The sequence below is a fragment of the Medicago sativa genome, chromosome 6 (genome assembly GCF_051527215.1).
Source record: "Medicago sativa cultivar Bolivia chromosome 6, Bolivia_mono, whole genome shotgun sequence".
Lineage (NCBI taxonomy): Eukaryota > Viridiplantae > Streptophyta > Magnoliopsida > Fabales > Fabaceae > Medicago > Medicago sativa.
Window position 1 is genome coordinate 2012655 of NC_140754.1, and position 21048 is coordinate 2033702.

Sequence of the window (21048 nt, forward strand, 5' to 3'; positions counted from 1 at the left end):
TATGGGCTACATGAACAAAGCCCATTAACCGAAATTGGTCAAAGCCCATTAACCAACACTATGGCTATAAATATGTTCTCTATGTGATTACAAGGCTCAGAAACAAACCCTAATCTTCATTGAGCAGCCATAGCTTCTCTCTCAGTTGCTCTTTCTTTTTCGACTCATATTTTTAAGCTCATTTTTTTTATTTCAGTTATCAAATAGTTTGCAAAGTTCAAAAACTTATGTTTCTAATCCTTTTTTTTTATGTATTATTTATGTGATCTATACAAGCTTTTTGTTGATTCATGTTTTATTAGTTTATGATATAAGTGATGTTGAGTGATGAAGAAAATCAATCGGATTCCCATTGATATTTTCATAGATGAGATTACAACCAGCTACTTCTGACAACATCACGTTTATTTTCTGTTTTATTTTGTCCATGTAAATTTTTATTGTTTGATTATTTTTCGCCAAGATTTGTTACTACAACTTCTGTTTTCATCGTATTTGTAGTTAACATTTAATTGACATACGGTTTTTTTTTGTCCTTAAATCTAGTTTAAAACTTGGGTTTTTGTAAATTTGCTAGTAATAATACCATCTTGTTTGGCCATTGCAATATCAATGACGTTGAATGCTATAGTAAGTTGTTGTTTGTTGTGGATTGAGTTTAAAGATTGGAATTGATAGCTGTGAGAAATGAAGAAAATAATAATGTTGTTGTTGAATTAAAGATGTGAGGAAACCAACTTAAGCTAATTGAATTAGTCATGGATGTTAGTTTTTTGATGTACGAATGATCAAATCAACATCAAATTAGAGCTAATATTCAAAGATGAAGACACTAGTTTTGTTTGTCACCTACCAGTTATTTTCTATCAAATGTTCATTTCACTCTTGAGCATAAAACCACAATAAACAACTTCCTCACATCTTCAATTTTTCAACAACATTTCATCACAACAAACTTTATCAATTTAAATCTTTAAACCCAATCCACAATTAAACAACAAACAAGGACTTGTTTATCTTGTTGATGACTGGATCAAGGTTTGTTGACAAAAATGAGGACTCAATTGTTTGTGATAAAACATTATAAATAGTTACAATTGGTGATTAATGGCTTACAAACCTGCCTTCGCATGTTGCAATTGACAATTAAGTGTTACGTTGGAATTTCCAACAAACATTTAATAAACATTTAATTCCGGTTAAAAAGAAATTAAGTTAGCCATTGCAAAATTAAATGGAAGTTTGCTAAGTGAGATTATACTCGTTTAGCGAAATGATCTTACTTTAGAATGAAGAAAATAAGTCAATTCACCTATTGATGTCTTTGATCCTTTCTTTAGCTAGTTTTGATCCTTTCTTTAGCTGGTTTTAGTTTTGTTAAAGAGAGGTCATATTTCCAATTCTATCTAAATACGTGAATTGACATTGTCATATAATAAACCCATCAAATCAAATGACGGTAAAGGAAGAAATGGTTCTAGAGGTGCCCTACAGACACATACGAAGACAACAACCGTAGCTTTCTTTGTCCCAGTCTACTGACTCTTGTTGGCACAATCGACTAAGTCTTGTTGACAATGAATAAGAGTTTTTGATTGTGATAAAGGCTGAAGTGGTTGTAATGGGAAATTAGTGGCTTACATTATTTTTGTGGTATTGGACTAGAAATCGATTATGTGACAATAGGAAGGCATACAACCTTGCAGTGTAAATGAGAATGTGAGAACAAAGTATTAAGTGTGTGTTTGGTTCAACTTTGAATATAATTGATTCTGACAGAATTGATTTTGATAGAATTGATTATGACAGAATTGATTCTGAGAGAATTGATTTATGTTTGGATACAATTATGTAGAATTGATTAAACAAACTGAATGTTGTTTGGATGATTTTGATCAAAATTGCTTTTGAATGTATAATTACTAAAATAGATATAGCTAAAGGAGAATTGATAAAGAAGGAGAATTGATAAAGGGCAATAAAGGAAAATAATAGGTTGTAATAATAAAATATACAATTTACTGTTTATAATTGATTCTAGAAAAGCTAGAAGTTAGAGTTTGTAGCTTCATGGAGAATTGCTTTTGGAGGATAAAAGCAATTCTGAAAAGTCAAACCAAACATGTTGTTTTTGGCTAGAATTGCTTTTGAAACTACTTATAATTGCTTTTTGGCTAGAATTGCTTCTGAAAAGCCAAACCAAACAGGCCCTAAGTATGTCATATGGTTTTGTTGTTGTATAAATAACTCGCTAATGTTGTCCCTAAAATAAACTCGCTAATGTTGTTATGTTTTCAATGGGTTATTATGTTTTTTTAATTGGCTATTTAAGTATAAAAAGTTCTAAAAAAAGTTCTACTATAATTGGCTACCAAATTATATTAAAACATAAAAAATATGATTTCTATGTTCTAGAAGATAAAATTATATTCTATAACACATAAAAATGAAAATTTACCATAATTTTATGTTCTAGAACATAAAAACTTGCTAATGTATCTTAATTGTTAATGCTGTTGAATGCTATATAAAGTCTTTATAAAACGGTACTTGAGCAGCAACCAAACTCATTAGAAAGTGATTAATCATATGTACATTTGGACATCAAAAGAAGAATCAAATCACATCCATTGCTTCCTTTCTGAAAATCGATTACTTCTTGTTCATGCAGTCGATCAAACCTTGTTGACTAAAAACAAGATTGTTGGTTATCAGAAAGTTATAGATGGTTGTAATGTGGGATCATTGCCTTACATTATTTGCTGTATCGCCATTGAGTCGGAGACTTATGTCACGTTATGCAGCCTTGTAAATAAAATATCACAAAATGTAGCTTTGTCAATATAAGTAATATAGCTGTTGGTGAGCAATTTGTTGGAGCTAAATTTAAAGATTACATGAAGCAATTTTGAGTTAAACCACCCAAACTGATCAGTTAGGCATCTCTAGTTGAAGTATAATTTTCCTTCTATAATAATGATGGACTTGGATTCTCTCCCATTGAAAAATGGTCTTGTAAAACCCGGGCCACATAAAAATAAAATATAAGGAAATTTAAATATTAAAAATAAGATTTAAAGATGTTGATTGTCCAACATGAGAATATATGACGGATTTTTGCTTGACGATGAGAACATACGAGGAATTTCTGCTTGACGGAATCCCTTCTCCTCCCGTGTTATGTTCATAATTTCAAAAAAATTCTAAGATCATTTAACTAGCATCTATATACTTCCACCGGTATCAAGTATAAAAACACTTTTTTTTTTTTTTTTTCAGGTTCATTGAATAACTGTCATGTTGGGACAATTGATACTTCAACTTGTCATTTAGAGGTCGGTTGGTTTTATTAAATTCGGTGTTGAGCAACATAGCTGTACTACTTCTGTTTTTTTTTCAAGGCACCTCAGAAGGTGATCGAAGAATTGACACAAATTCAAAGATTCTTATGGGATGTGATTCGGAAGGATAAAGGATCAATTGGAATGGTATAAAACGTGCCTTCCAAAAGGAGGGGGTCTTGTAGTAAAATTTTTACATCTGTTTAGTTCGTCATTATAGAACATAATTTGGTCTCGGTTAGTTAAATACAAATATGGTGAAAGGATGGATTCAATTTGATGACGCGATTTATGCTCAATCGGAGGGATATTAGCATTGAACCAAATTGGTTTGCAAATCTTATTAGAAATGAGATAGAAAAATGGCGACAGAATTTTGGAGTTATGGATAGGTAATCCGCCATGATGCCATGAATTTCTAGAATTGTACAGGGTGGATGCAGATAGAATGTAGAAACGATACCGTGATGCAGAAAAAGGAGCAGGCCGAAAAATCCAGATGTAGAGATAGGTATGGCAGTGAAATTTGAACAACGCTGAGAACGGAAAACTGCAAAATTAGAGCTGATTCTGACTAATACAATTATGCCGCAGAGGAATACAGAATGTAATAAAAAAGTTGCCAGATAAGTGCAATGGGTTCTCTGTGAAATATTAGTATCATGAGTTATGCAGTTTGCACTTTCAGGGCACGTAGTTTATGGTGTACAACAGTGCAGGGATGGATCCAGACTTTAGGAGCATGTGGAGCTAAAATTTCAAATAAATAACACTCCCTCCGTCCCATAATAACTGAACCATTTGCAAAAAAAAAAGTCCCAAAATAACTGAGTCATTTCATTTTTCAATACAATATTGATTTCTTTTTTCCCTTTATAATTCTAATTAATATTACTTTAATCATTCTAATTCAATACTCCCTCCGTCCTAAATTATAAGCAAAAAAAACTCATTTTTTTGTCCCAAATTATAAGAAAAAAGATCAACTTTTATCATATTTAATTATGTTTTTTCAAAACATTATCTTTTCCAAGGAAAAATTAAATGCAAAGTGCATTCAATTTGCTCTCTTTTTCGTTTTCTCTATAATCAACTACCAATGAAAATTGTTTTTACACCTACCTATAAAACTTATTTTAAAGATAACACAAAAAAACTATGTTACAAACTACTATGTTTTAGTTTTCTTAATAAGTGTGATTTTTTTGTTGCTTATAATATGGGACCGAGGGAGTATATTCCACTTTACATTTATGATAGTGGAAAATACACCAATACTTAACAAGTGCACTTAAAACTATTTTTCTCTCTCCTTCATTTATACATTTTTCTTAATACATGTGAAATGAGCTTTTGGCTCAGGTAATACGGGATGGATGGAGTAATACAAACTATTTTTTTTAATCCACAAATATTATTACCTTATTGTTTGATACAATACATTACAATGAAAATCATCACCTATCCATTTGTTGAAAATGAGATAAAATGACATCATTGCTAATTGTTAATAGAACATCTCTTAGCCACTGATTACCCATTTTATTACATAGGTTACTCTTCCCAACTTTCATAGCTAAAAAAACACGTTCAACAGTCAACACTTGCAGTTGCTACCGTGCGTGTGTGCTATATGTGTTTTATCTATTAAAAAAAAAAAAAATAGGGAAAAGCATGTGGAGCTATAGTCCCATATAGCTCCAACATGCATCCGTCCCTGCAACAGTGCCATCGAAAATTTTCTTGTTTGGTTGGAGACTTCTTCAGGATAAATTACCAACTCGAGTTGAACTTTTGAGAGGAAGAGGAGGTCATCCCTGACGTACACCAAAAGAGTTGTGTCTTTTGTTCTAACGAACTTGCAACTGCAAGTCATATGTTTATAGGTTGTATCAAATCTAGAATGATTTGAAATTTAATGTTCTAATGGATGATTTGGAATGAAATGGGATATGGAGTTGAATTGGTTAACAACGACATTGTATATTTTGGTGGAACGCGGAGGACAATATCACATACGGCTTAGTGTTTGCAGTGTTTTGTAATCTAATGCAGAGGACAAAATGTCTGCTAAGAAGTGTTGCTCTTTAACAGCGTGATTGATGATTCTTCTTTGAATAGTTATGCAGTAATTGAAAAATGGTTCATTTAGCAAAGTTATTTATCAGTGCCAGTAATGGTTCACAAGTCTTCTAGCTTAATTGGATCAAGTAGGCATAACTCTATCAAGTGAAGTGGGTGAGAAATGAACATATATGGTCATGCCTCAATTTAAAATGCTTTGAAGATGAATTATGAAAGTAGTGTGTTCTTTTTTCTAGTTGTTTTGTTAAAGAGAGATAAATGAAGGGACTTGGTGCTATGTTTGACACATGATCGCCAAAATGTTTTATTATATCGCATTTATAATGTTAGTTCTTAATTGTATGATGACTTTAGAATTGCTTTTCTTATTTTATGCTAGTTTGCTCTCTATCAATAAAAGTTTTTGCTTATAGAACAAAAACATTCGAGTTTAATTTTTTGAGGAAAAGGTATTGTGGTTCAAACTTTGATCAAGCAAAAATGTTGTAATATACTTCTTCCGATTTTATTTATAAATAAATATTCTCTTTTTCAGATTCATCGAGTAATTGATATATTTGTATTAGAGTAAATAGGCAATTACCCCCCGAAATTGTAAGTTTCGTCAATTACCCCCCTGAAATTAACAAAACTTCAATTACCCCCTGAAATTGCACAACGTTAATCAGTTTAGCCCCTCCGTCAAATTCTTCTATTAATCAACGTGATGTTTTGCAAATACCCCCCCTGAAGTTTTGCATTTATGTGCAAAATGCTCCCCGAACATGAAAATTTATATTTTCTTTATTATCTTTGACTCAAAAGATATTAAAGGCAAACAATTAACAATTAACTTATGCCATTTTCATTGTTAAATGTCAAAATGAAATATGGAACTAGAAACAACACATGAAACATCTTATTAGGCCATTTTCATTGCAATGAGAACACCTTTGGAATCCACACTCCCCCAACAACCTCACAATTATCATCTTCTTCATAATCACCTTCATAGTAGATTTTACAACTTCCATAACATGTTTCACAAGGAACAAACTTTATATCACCACAAGCCTCACATCCATCATCACCTCCTTCTATGTCATCAATCCTTACACAACAATCAAGCAATTTCTCAAGCTTCTTGTCATCATGAAGTTTCTGAATTTCCTCAACTCCACCAATGTATTTCTTTTCAATAAACACTTTTGGTAATCATCCTTTACCATAGTACCCTTCACCAAGTAACTCTTTAAGCTCTTCCTTGAATCCTAAATGTATTTCTCAAGCTTTCTTGTTTGCCTTTAATATCTTTTGAGTCAAGTATAAGAAAAAATATATATAAATTTTTAAGTTCGTGAGGTATTTTGCATATAAGTGCAAAACTTTAGGGGAGTATTTGCAAAACGTCATGTTGACCAACAGAAGAATTTGACGAAGGGGGTAAATTGATTAACGTTGTACAATTTCAGGGGGGTAATTGAAGTTTTGTTAATTTCAGGGGGTAATTGACGAAAATTACACTTTCAGGGGGGTAATTAACTATTTACTCATTTGTATTATAATATAGTTCATATACACTAGTTATTTAATGAATAAAAAAAAAGAATAATTGCTTATAAATGTGATCTGAGAGACGAGTAACAACTAATATAATATTTTTCTTTAAAAAATATATTTGAGCCCTACTTGATTTCAAAAACCTCACACACTTGAAGCAGTTACTCTCTCTTAACATGATTCTTAAACATATCTTCAAAATATATCCGTATCATCCTTGGTCCAGATACTGGGTGTTAATGTTAGTTTTAAGCTAGCTTGTTATTTTGCATGGGATCTAAAATGAACCGTAGGTTTGTGTTATTGTGTGGTTAGTGTTTTTTTTGAAAATTTGTGAATGTTTTTTGTGTGAGTAAGTGTTTTTTTTAGTTGGGCTAGTCAGAGTTCTGACTTTAGCGGTCAGCGTTAAAAAAAACTGGATTATTAAACAGCTTTCAATTTAGTCAATGTTTGGTTCCGCCGCACAATCGTGATTTTATCGTAATTTTGTGAAGCTGGAAGTTCTAGCATCTCCTTCATCGCATGTGAGCGTCAACTCCACCGCTACGCCAAACTAACATTTGATTGTCCAAACACTGCATTCTTTTTTGAGTTTTTAGACCTGTCCGAATAGGTGTGATCCTTTTTGTCAGCTCCAAATATATTGTATACCAGAATGTTGTTCTAGACCAACGAAGTCTATCCAAATGACACCTTTGAGCCACAAACAAAAATTCATTCAGGTTACTTAGAAGCTCTTTGTACAACTATATAATCAGTCAAACGACAATTCACCTATTGTGGTGAGATCCTTGTGTTTAATTACATGTCTAACATGTTTTTTCGTCAAACCACATTGACAACTCGATTATACAAGAGAATTTCACTAAAAAAATCAAGATACACAATCATTCTACACTATCACTCCAACTCAATCATTTATTGACTTGAGCTTCATAGTGTTTTTAGTTGGCTAATATAGTAATAAAATTTGTGACATAGAAATCATATAGAAGTTTGAGAGGCAATTGGCAACCATTAACACCTCTAAAAAACCACTTAGATTGACGGTGTTGGCTAGGGACATTGGATTTTGCTCCTACTCAATATCTCGATTTTGATTTTCTTCTGTTTATGAGTTAGTTTAACTTAGAAAAAAAACCTCTTAAAAAATTATAGCAAAAGGAACCATTAACACCTTTTTACCCCATAAACTCCATGTCTTTATAATTTTATTTTTGAACTGCAAAACATTATTGTTTAATAAACCGCAAAACATATTTAGAAATCAACTTATAGACTGAAAAATGTGCACAGAGGTTTTATTTTTAAGGAGAAAGAAATAAACCATAAAAAATAGGTTAATTTTATAATGTACAAATGAGATAAGTATTACATTATTCACAATTTTGTCTATACCATTGGATCAAAAAAATCTCATCATTAAATTAAACAAGATACATTGTGGCTTATTGTTTTACGATGAAAAATACACTTATGCATGACGGAAAAATATGTTGTTCTTACATGTTACACAAAGCCTAAAAAATATAATAAATTAATCAACCTTGACCAAACATAAAATAAAAAATTAGTCATTCTTGAATTATTTTTGAGATACTACTCTTTAGGTATTTAACAATTGCTCACATGCATTGAAAACTACTGAAATACCTCCATCCATCGATATTTTCGTCTAAAGAGCAATTGCTAGGTGACTAAATATAACATGAGTATTACTTTTTCCACCCTATAGATTTCTCGCGCGCCCTATTTTTTTTCTAAAAATACCCCTGTCTGGATTTTGTTTTCCGAATTACATTTTTAGGATTTTCCGGATTTTAAAATCCGGAATGCTCTTTTTCCAATTTTTTTTGATTTTAGCTTTTCAAATTCGTAAAATAAAATGCAAATAAACGTAAAAAAACAGAATTAAAAAGAACACAAAGATAATTTTTTTTTTTTTTTTTATTAATATATGAATAATAATTACAATAACGTTGAAGTTTTTTAAGCTTATTACATAAGAACCTAAACCTATTTCTAATCTCCTAAGAGCCTAAAACAAGCTCATTTTATTAATATAAACATAAAAGTAGAAAAAGAAAAAAAAACCACCAGAAAACCTACATCCATAGAGTAAAACTAAAACTAAGTCTAGTTTTGCCCTAAGAAGGTTGGTCAAATGTGGGGGGGGGGGGGGGGGGTGCGCTACTGAGGTAAGGTTTGTTTCCGGGGTGAAAGAGACCTTAATGGTTACCCTGACACCTAGACAAACCGTGCTTCGTTGCAGCGCGTTGCCTTCCTCGTTGACCGGTCATATAACACATGATTTTCCAAAGTAGCCTCGTTTTATGAAAGGCCAATGATAGAAACACATTGTGAAGAAGGAAGAGGAGGATAAAGTGTGATGGTGTGAAGAAATGTGAAAGTTTGGATACTATTTATAGGAAAACAAATTGCCTAGCCATTAATTTTGGTCAAAAACATTCAAAAAACGTGTTCAAAGGAGTTTTACCAACCATTAATGCTGGTAAAAACCTTTGAAAACGTGTTTCTTGTGGTGCAGACCACCGGCAAAAAAAAAACTGATGCATTTCGGATTTCATAATCCGGACTACTCTAATGGTTTCCGGATTATGTAATCCGAATTTTTACAATATTGGGCCAAACTGAAGGAAGTTGCGCACCTTCTGTGGAGGTGAGGGACATTCCGGATTTTATAATCCAGACAACGTTCATGTAGTCCGGAATATAAAATCTGTAACCCCTCAGTTTATTTTGGCCGATGGCGTTTCACCAATGTATTTTGGCTGGTTAGTGGAGCCATTAATGCATTTTTGGAGGTTAGCATTTAAAAAATGTTTTTACTGACTGAACTTATGACCTTGGACTTGTTTAAGGCTATAAAAAGGTTTGAATCTTCAACAATTTCCTCCATTTTTCACTTCGCCTCCTTTCTTATATTTTCTTCAATTTTTATTAGTTTTTCAGGTGTGTCTGTGGTGTCATGGTCATTGTTGACCGTTCATAGGACCCCTGGAATTGCATTACAGCTTATGTGGGGGTTATATGACGGTCAACAAAGACCCTTGACATCAAAGAAAGACACAAAAATTTCATATCGATTTTGTCCGGATTTTAAAATCCGGAAAGCACTAACAATCTGGTATGGAAAATATAATCGAGACCAGGGATATTTTTGGAATTTTTGCAGGGCGCGCGAGAAGGCAGCAGGGTGGGAAAAGTAACACTGATAACATATTTTTATCTCCTTAAATTTATGGGCTACGTGAACAAAGTCCATTAACCTAAATTGGTCAAAGCCCATTAGCCAACACCATGGCTATAAATACGTTCTATATGTGATTGCAAAGTTAGAAACCCTAATCTTCATTGTACAGCCATAGCTTCTCTCTCAATTGCTCTTTCTTTTTCGACTCATTTTCTATAAGCTCATTTCATTATTTTAGTTATCAAATAGTTTGCAAAGTTCAAAAACTTATTTTTCTAATACAGACTTACTTTTTAAATTTTTTTTTACGTATTATTTATGTGATCTATATAAGCTTTTTGTTGATTCATGTTTTATAAGTTTGTGATATAAATGATGTTGAGTGATGAAAAAAATCAATCGGATTCCCATTGATATTTTCATAGATGAGATTACAACCAGCTACTTCTGACAACATCACGTTTATTTTCTGTTTTATTTTGTCCATGTAAATTTATTGTTTAAATGGATGTTGAATGCTATATAAAGTTTTTATAAAATGAATACTTGAGCAGCAACCACCCTCATTAGAAGTGATTAATCATATGTACATTTCGACCTCAAATACTTGTCAAAAACAAAAACATCCATAGCTTCCTTTCTCGCAGTCTATAATTTCTTGTTGATGCTGTTGACGAAGTCTTGACGGTGAATAAGAGTTGTGGATTGTGAGAAAGGTATAAATGGTTGTAATGGGGGATTGGTGGCTTACAATATTTTACTGGAGATAGTCTTACGATGACAACAAAATTTCACTGTACTTGACACAGTCGATCAAATCTTGTTGACAGATAACAAGAGTTGTTGATTAATAGAAAGTTATAGATGGTTGTAATGTGGAATCAGTGCCTTACATTATTTGTTGTATCACCATTGAGACGGAGATTTACGTTATGCAGCCTTAAAATATCACAAAATGTAGCTTTGTCAATATAAGTAAGTGTGTAATATAGTTATTGGTGAGCAATTTGTTGGAGCTAAATTTAAAAGCAATTTGGAGTTAAATCACCCAAACTGATGAGTTAGGCACTACGAAGCACGGATACGGACACAGACACCGGACACGACACAAACACTGACACGTCGACACTGCTTATAATTTGAGAAAATCACATAATTCAGTTTATAATTATATGTGTCGGTGTCGTGTCGGACACGACACATGTCCGACAGTGGAACACGTCTAATCCGAGGAGTGTCCATGCTTCGTAGGTTAGGCATCTCAAGTTTAAGTGTAATTATTCTTCTACAACAATGACCAAGTGGTTTAGAGGTGCAGATATGAACTAAGTCATATGTGTAAATCAACTTGACTATTTCCACGATCAATAACAACAATTCCTTTGATATACTATTTTCATTCTATTTGGTTTTAATAGCAAAAACTAACACACCTAATGAAGTTATAAGGAATAAATTTGAGACATGATCCTCTCCCATTGAAAAATTGGTTGTAAAAACCCGGACAAATAAAAATAAATTATAAGGAAATTCAAATAATAAAAATAAAATTTAAGGATGTTGATAGTCCAACATGACAACACATGAGGGATTTCTGCTTCATGGTATCAAGTATAAACAAAGATTGTTTTTTCATGTTAATGTATTTGATCTATATTATAAATCAAATTATACATTAATTATTCATTGAATCTGAATAAAATATACTTTGTTTAAATTTGAGACTAGATTCTAGAGGGAGGGATTAGCATTATAGTGAAATTAGAGTTGACATAATAAAAACTCTGAAAAACTCAGTCTTGTAGAAAATCTACATTTGTTTAGTTTGTCGTTATTGAGCAAATGGTCTAGAGAGTGTGAGCGGCTAGAGGATGGATTTGATTTGGTGGCATGATTTATGCTCAACCGGATGGGACAGTAGCATTCAACCAAATTGGTTTACAAACCTTCCTAGACGCGAGATAGGAATCGGAGAAAGAACTAAATTTTGGGGTAATCATCCATTATGCCTTGAATTTCCAGAATTGTACAGGATGGCTACATATAGAAAGTAGAAACGGTATTGTGATGCAGAAAATGAAGCAGGTTGGATTGGAAACACACAAAGGTGGAGATATGGCAGAGAAATTTGAACAACATTGAGAACAGAAAACTGTCTGAACAGTTTTGTGGATGAGTGCAACATGTTCTCGGTGAAAGGTTGCTATCATTAGTTATGCAGTTTGCACTTTCATAATGATTTGAACGATGATTTCTTAAGAGCAGCGCAATGTTTATGGTGTACAACTGTGTCATCGAAAATTTGCTTGTTTGATTGGAGACTTTTGCAGGATAAATTATCAACTTGAGTTGAACTTTTGAGAAGAGGAAGTCTTCCCTGATGTGCACCAACAAAGTTGTGTCTTTTGTTTTAACGAAATTGAAACTGCAAGTGACATATTTGCAAGGTGTATCCAAATTGGAATGAAATAGGACGAGGAGTTGAATTGGTTGATAATTTTCTTTTGTTCAACTCGTTGTGTACGAGAAAAAAGAAAAGAAAATGCCACATTTAATTTGGTTAACAACGACAATACGACATGGTATATTTGGTTGGACCGCAACCACATCCTTTTAAACAGGAAGATTGCCAATATTTCGGATGTGGTAGATTCTATCAAGCAGATGTCATGGACATGGTTTATCTTTAGGGATGGTAGAGATAAGAGTTTGGTTTTTTCAGATTGGTGGTTAAACCCACTTACTTGCATGTTGCCTCCAAAGTTGCAGAGGACAATATGCCAACTAAGAAATGTTCCATTTTAACAGCATGATTCTTCTTTTAATAGTTTATGCAGTAATTGAACAATGGTTCATTTAGCAAAGTGATTCAAAATTGTTCACAAGTCTTCTAGCTTAATTGGAGCAATTAGGCATATCTCTATGAAGTAAAGTGGGTGAGAAATGAAAATATATGGACATGCCTCAATTTAAAACCCTTTTGAAGATGCCTTATGAAAGTAGTGTAAATGAAGGATAAATGAAGGGACTTGGTGCTATGTTTGACACACGATCACCAAAATGTTTTATTATCTTTGTATTTATAATGTTAGTGTAGAGGAAGGCAAAGTGTTGGCTCTTAATTGTATGATGAATTTAGAGTTGCTTTTCACATTTTATGCTAGTTTGCTCTCTATCAATAAAAGTTTTTGCTTATAGAACAAAAATGTGTGAGTTTAATTTTTTGAGGAAAAGGTATTGGGGTTCAAACTTTGATGAAGCAAAAATGTTGTAGTGTACTTCCTTCAATCTCATTTATAAATAAATATTCTCTTTTTAGATTCATCGAGTAATTGATGTATCTGTACAATAATATAATCCATATACATTAATTATTTAATGAATCAGAAAAAAGAATAGTTGCAGAAAAATGTGACTAGAGGAACGAGTAGCAACTAATATAATATTTTACTTATAAATATAACCCTTCATTTCAAAAACTAAATATAATTTTCAGTATTGAGTCCCAAACTAGATTTTTAGTTTTAGCGTTGAGTTTCGTTATTTTTTGTAGTCAACCTATTTATTTTTTAGCATATCAATGTTTGACACCATTGACTTTTAAGGATTGTGTGAGTCACTAGCAAACATCAATCGAGAGAATTATATCGACAATACACATGATTTCCTTAACGTGAAGATATTTGTGTTTAAATACACTCATGTAAAAGCTTGTTCAACTATACATTTGTTTGCAAAAATCAATTTTACATAATTTTAACTTCAAGTTGAATCAATTAGAGACGCAAAATAAAAAATCAATTATATTTAAGAACAACAAAACATGTCAAAATCAATTATTAGCTCGTTAAATGATTAAAGGAATTGGGAAGTTAAAAATTCCATGATTCAAGTTATGACAAGAAAAAAATATTCACCTTCAAAATCAATTTTAACCCTTGAAATCAAACATACACATAAAGTTCCCTAAAAAAAAAAAAAACACATAAAGTTGACTTTAGAAGAAAAATGGGGTACAAATTAGTAGACATAAAAGCAAATTTTTGGAAAAGTGGGGCTTGGTGAACAAAGCCCGTTAACCAAATATATGGCTATAAATATCCTTCCCGAGCTGCCACACTCCCAAGTCCCAAACCCTAAATAGATCTGATTATTGGCTACTCTCTTTTCAACATACTCCCTCCGGTCACTATTATAAGCAAATTTTGACTTTTTAGGTTCATTTAATAAATGATGTATGTGGTCTATATTATAGACCACATACATCATTTATTGAATGAATCTAAAAAGTAGAAATTTGCTTATAATAGTGACCAGAGGGAGTATATCTTAAGCAGCTTCAACAATGATTTTCATTCTTCTTTTTCAGTTATCATAGATCTTAAATTCTGTAATTATTTTTCACACCCCCGTCATTGTCAATTTCACCCTTTTGCATTCATTTTCTTTAGTTTAGAAGTTACTTATCAAAACAACCACAGCTTCCTTTATCACAAGAATTGAAGCTCTTTTTGATGCAGCCGAACTAATCTCGTCGATAACTAATAAGAGGTTTTCGTCGACAACTAATAAGAGCTTTTCTTGTGGTAAAGGTAGAAATGGTTGTAGCGGAGATAGACCTACGAGACACAAAATTATGACAACAACCGTAGCTTCCTTTACATCTGTCGAGAAGCTCTTGTTGACATAGTCGACTAAGTCTTGTTGACAATAAACAAGAGTTGTCGATTGGTGTAAAGTTAGAAATGGTTGTAATGGGGAATTAATGGCTTACATTATTTTTTATGGTTAATGAGAATGTGAGAAAAAGGATGTCATATGGTGGTCAGTGAACAATTAGTTGGGGCCAAATTTAGTGATTACATGGAGGCAGTAATAAAGAGTTATTTTTATTATAGTATTCAGAGTTTTCAATGGGTTATTATGTTTTCTTAATTGGCTATTTAAGTATAACAAAGTCCTCTAAGCTGATGATTCTTTGTTGTTTTCATAACGAGTTTTAGTTTGTTGAAGTGAGTTTGTATTTCTATTAAAAAAGTCCTCTAAACCTTGAATTCTTTGAAAACTGATTCCATCAACTCAAGATCCTACTTCGTTTTTACTAACACATTCTTGTTAGAAAATATTCTTCTCGCTACCAAAAATGTCTTTTTCTTAATTTTTGCAGGAAACTTTTGACATATTTATATGTTATATTTATATGTTTATGATATATATAAATGATGTTGAGTGATGAAAAAAATCAATCGGATTCCCATTGATATTTTCATATATGAGATTACAACCAGCTACTTCTGACAACATCATGTTTATTTTTTGTTTTACATTGTCCATAGTATAAATTTTTATCTTTCAATTATTTTTTTGCACTCAAGATTTATTACTACTACTTATGTTTTGTACATTTATTATATTATTATTTTTTATCTTCTCATATTCCTAAATTAAGTATTTTTTAATAATTAATTTATGGTTTAATATGTGGTACGAATTTCGTTAAAGAGAAGATATTTTTTATTCAAATAAGATTATTTCTTGTTAATTTTTAATTCACGTAAGGTTTTATTGTTGTTAAAGAAGCTCAAAATTTAGTTCTTTTAATTCATGTGTGAATTTGCTAGTAATAGTACTAGAATCTCAGGTACATTTGGACCTGAAATATTTGTCAAAAACATCCATAGCTTCTTTTATCACAATCGGCTTATTCTTGTTAAGAAGTTATTCAAAGTCAATCAAGTCTTCTTACGATAAGAGTAGTTGATTGTGATAAAGGTAGAAATGGTTGTAGCGGGGATCTGTGTCTTACGTTATTTTTCATTCTAGTATTGAATTAGAAGTTGACAAAATGATGACAACAACCTTGCAGTGTTAATAAGTAAAATTGTGCCATAATCAACAATTAAAATTTAAAATTGTGACAAATTTAGAAGGATAGAAAAAGAGGGAGTAGGTGGTATTGTTCTTATTGTTTCAATGTGGATATATGTGAAAACACCACTGACAACAACAAGAACATTGTCACACCATTTACTAACGGAATGATCTTAACCACTAATGAAACATATGATGTAATGGTTTTATTTATTTGAAAAATTACCTATAATTTCTATGTAAATTAATATTGTACCTTTATTGATTAGGTTTTTTGTTTCTCAATTGGAGGAAGTATCAAAATGAGTTCCTACTGAAGTTTTTGATCCTTTCTTTTGCTCGTTAGGTTAAAGAGAGCTCATATTTCTATCTAAATATGTGAATTGACATTGTCCTATAATAATCCAGTGATTAAAATGCTATTAGCATTCATTAGAACTATAGACATTAAATCAATGTGGTTTTGTTTTTATAACAGTGATGAGTCTACAGACCTGTGATGATTTACTGGTACACCGAATCGGGGGCTGAATCTATGTTTGAATAATCTATCGAAAAGTGTTAGTAACACTCTCTTTCTAACCTTTTTTTAAACACTTATCCTCTCATTGATGAAATTGACATGAATCTTGCCTTTTGAAAATGGATTTTACATAGCATGAGGGGATCCTCATTGATTTACCCCTATAAATGAGTGAGTATTAGAGAGTGTTAAAAAGTGTTATTAGCACTCCTAAGCACTTCCATTTTCAATGGAATTTAATTGTGTTTTTATATTCGGTAATTTGTAGGAATCAATTATTTGTAAGAGATCGTTTGTTTTGGTCACACTAGTCACTTGACAAAGAGACTATATTTCTGATGAAAATTGAACAATCACCTTATCTCAACAAGTTAAAAATGTTAAGACATTATTAAATTACATGAAGTCACTACAATCAACATCCACTTTCTAATAACATCATATGTGTGTAGGCTGTATCAAAATCGGAATGTCGAAAAATATGAGTCGAGACAACATGAAGACTAACACTTTTTATATCTTTTTGTCTTGCTTGGGTATTTGTTCCTTTCTTTAGCTAGTTTTTGTTCTGTTATAGAGAGCTCAAATTATATCTTAATTCATGAATTATCCATGTTTTATTCCTATGTTATTTTCTTCTAGTCTAACATTCATCCAAATCATTTAGTGACTTTTATCAGTAGACTGTAATATCATAAAATGTAGCTAAATGGGTTTTGCATTTTAATGAAACAGTTATAGATGAGGAAAACAAACTAAAAAGGATATATACTAAATTAACTAAGGGACAAAATATTAAGAAAATGATCGATTACCAATTACAATATGCTTACAAAGGTCTTAAATACAGAATCAGCATTTTAATATATCATGTGCAAAGGTCTTACACATTAAAAAAAAATTGATTGATAATCAACATCTTTACTCATAAATCTTTGTCTATTAGGTAAGCAATCCATCCCAACGCGTCACATAAAATGTTTAACCTTAGGAGGGATAGGTAGTGCCCATAATCTATTTCAATCACCCCTCACTTTTAATCATCCTGCTTTATTTACACGTTCACACAAACCCTATAAGCACTGTTAACAAGTATGCACTTATCAAACCGCCAATAACTTCATCTTTTCAAGCAAGGTTAAGAAGTGATATTTTAAAAATCTTCATTCCACTTCCCAGTGTTTACATCGATAAGATCTTTAATAGTAGAAATAATTGGGGAGTTATGATGCGTGGGTTGACAATATTCCGAAGGCAAGGTGTATTCCAAATAGGGATCAAATGTTATCCTACTTTCAACAAGATTCGAGATGTTTTGTATAACTAGGATTATGTCTCAGAGATGATCCTAAAAAAAAATCCTCATTTAGGAAATATTTAGTTTAAAAAATTCTCGAAACCATAACATCAAAGTTGGTTAATATATTCAAACATAAATCAATTTACATTCAACTTACTTTAAACAAAAATCAATTCCGTCAAAATCAATCATCAAAAAGTAAATTTTTTTCACCGCATAACTAATCATACACTTCATTACTCAAAATGGAAAAATAATTAATTCTGTATGACAAAAAGAAATCATAAGTCATTATACAAAATTATATTTCATCAATATTATGAGTAAAATAAACTAAAAGAATTGGAAGAAAGAAGATAAGTAAATAGTAAAGAACATGATAGGAAAACAATATTAACGTTTAATTGATATCGTAAAGATTCTTATAATTTGAGTCATTGTTTTAGGCAATGTAATTAATTTATAACTTAAGAGGGAATGAATATTTCACTATTACTCTCTTGTGTCTTGGTTATCATTTACGACGACCGTGTGTATTTGACCTAATCTCATTGTGTGTGTTTGACATAATTATTTATTTATTTTTTTTGGTTACAATGTGTTTGACATAATTTGAGATGTCTATGAAACACTATCATCAATCAATAAATTTTAATATGGACTATTTTATGAGTGGTTTATTGTAGACTAGTACTTAAAAAAAAAAAAATTAAAGTTCTAACGATAACAGATGTCGTCTTTTGATAGTAAATGTTAGTGGTCCTCCTCATTTGTACAATTAAAATAGTGACTTAATTGATACAAGTTTAATTACAACAACCGTTTTAGTCATAAATATGAAAAAAGTCATTAAAACATAATGAACCACTCATAAAACTTTGTAGAATATAATATAGGAAAAAGCTAAAATACACGACGAAAATAGTCGTCAAAATTGCATGACTTGGTTATTTGTAATGATTTGAGTTCTCATTTAATTTGGTTTTACTCCAAATGATGGATTTGGTCTAGTAGATATTTGTTCATGAGAAATCAAAAATACTTTTCTCCATATCATTGTTGAATGCAGTGTATTGCCGATCTCTATTGACTGTCAGAGGGTCCAACATGTATTGCACCACACAAGGCTAAATACCACATCTTGTCTTCTCTGATGTTTATATAATAACTAGATTCATGTTTTATTTTAAAATATTATAAGCTAGCACCATTAAAAGAGATAACCACATGAATTTGTCTTGTCGTGCAATTTCGTGTGCTAATACTGTCATGCGGTATAGCAATCCTCTATAATATAATATAATTTTAAGTATTAATCCATAATGAACCACTCATAAAACATGGTAGAACTCACCCAAAAGTTAGTACTGTGTACCACATAAATGTGTACCAAAGAAAACAAAGAAATTGGGCGGTAGACATTGCATTGTTATTTCTTTTTGAACAACATTGCATTGTTATTCCTATCTTCAACAATATCCAATTTCATCTATCTCATTTACTTTTGACCTTTTTCCATTTTTATGCTTCAAACCATTTAGAAAGGAATCTTTGACCTGGGGAGTAAGAAAAAGATGGATAAATTTTTTCAATGTCTTAATTTGTTATAATAAAACTTGATAATTGGTCCTCTTGAGTTGGGCATGGATTGTGCTTCATTTGGTTGGACTAGATTTCTCCATACAAGTTGAACTCAAATCTAACGGTGGAACTCATAGTTTCTTCACATATAAATACCCCAAGCATCTTTAATTTCATTTCACAACCCTAGCATTTTCTATACCTATCGCTCTCTTATTTTCTTTTACAATTTGCTATCTAACACCTTTTTCGAATATTGTAATTACAATTTTTCTATGTGTTCGTTGTATTAGCTTCTGCCGTGAAAGTTCATTGAAAATTGTAACTTGGAGAATATAGATTGTTTGTCAAAGTCTTAATTTTCAATAAATTTCGTAGGCAGCAGCTACTTCAACTGCTCAATGACAAAAGATTTTATTTTCAATTTTACGTAACTCAAATATTAAATATCAACTTACTATGTTTTTTAGAATCATGCCTTGGTACTCTTTTTAATTACTATTGTTTATATAAATATCAAAACACAAATATAATTACAAACCTGTAATGATTTGTGCATACTTCCTCTCGAAGGGGCTGAATTTATTTTTGAAATGTTTTCTCTTGTATCAATTTTTATTCAGTTTGCTAGGCTTGTATTATTTTTCCAATGCACAGGTGGACATCAAATACTTATCCAAAGAAGAATAAAATCCTTAGCAAAATATGGTCACAACCATAGCTTCCTTTAACATTGTCGAACAAGTCTTGTTGACACAATCAACCAAATCTAAATATTGTTGACAAATAAACAAGAATTGTTGATTGTGTTAAAGGTAGAGATGGTTGTAACGGGTTTCACCATCTTACATTATTTTCAATTGATGTATGATACAGAGGCAGGTCTATGAGACAATATGAAGACAACAACTATTGTTAATATGAGAAAATGTTGCTTTGTTGTTTGACTAAACACAAAGCAAATCAACATTTGCTTTGTTATTATGAGATGAGATAAAGCGCGTCGGATGATCGTTGGTGAATAAATTTAATGATTACATGGAGACACGCTATTGGCAATAATTTCAAAAACCGAAAGTTATTATAATCAATCACATGTGTGAGTGTCATTTTAGTTTCAGACTCATTTCAGTTTCGGACATTGAACATACTTTCATTTTTTGTGTGTATATATCTTCAAAGGGTACAACCACAAGTACCATTTGGATGTGCCAATCATACAAATGAAATAAACCAAATGCCTTAGAGTTGATGATCCTCAAAATATGAAAATAGTCAGAAGTATTAACTAACTGACTAATTCTACTATTAATAAAAGAGAAAAACCATAATTTGACCTAGTACATTATATTCATTCGATGTTTTTTAAATAGAAAAAACTAAAAACTTAACGGAGTGTTTAATTTAAACTAAACGTGTTTATGTAATAACTAGATTCATGTTTATATAATAACTAGATTCATGTTTTATTTTAAGCTAGCACCATTAAAAGAGATAACCACATGAATTTGTCTTGTCGTGCAATTTCGTGTGCTAATACTGTCGTGCGGTATAGCAATCCTCTATAATATAATATAATTTTAAGTATTAATCC

The 21048-nt window shown here is 31.4% G+C and overlaps 3 non-coding genes across 3 annotated transcripts; all 3 read left to right on the forward strand.

Annotated features, from left to right (window-relative positions):
- The first annotated feature begins 318 nt into the window (after positions 1 to 318).
- On the forward strand, positions 319 to 398 carry LOC146911960 (small nucleolar RNA R12). The gene has a single exon (XR_015017048.1). It is a non-coding gene; the product is annotated as a small nucleolar RNA R12 (small nucleolar RNA).
- Positions 399 to 10555: 10157 nt separating this feature from the next.
- Positions 10556 to 10635, forward strand: LOC146911961 (small nucleolar RNA R12). Its single transcript, XR_015017165.1, has one exon. It is a non-coding gene; the product is annotated as a small nucleolar RNA R12 (small nucleolar RNA).
- Positions 10636 to 15402: 4767 nt separating this feature from the next.
- On the forward strand, positions 15403 to 15482 carry LOC146911962 (small nucleolar RNA R12). Its single transcript, XR_015016892.1, has one exon. It is a non-coding gene; the product is annotated as a small nucleolar RNA R12 (small nucleolar RNA).
- Positions 15483 to 21048: the final 5566 nt, after the last annotated feature.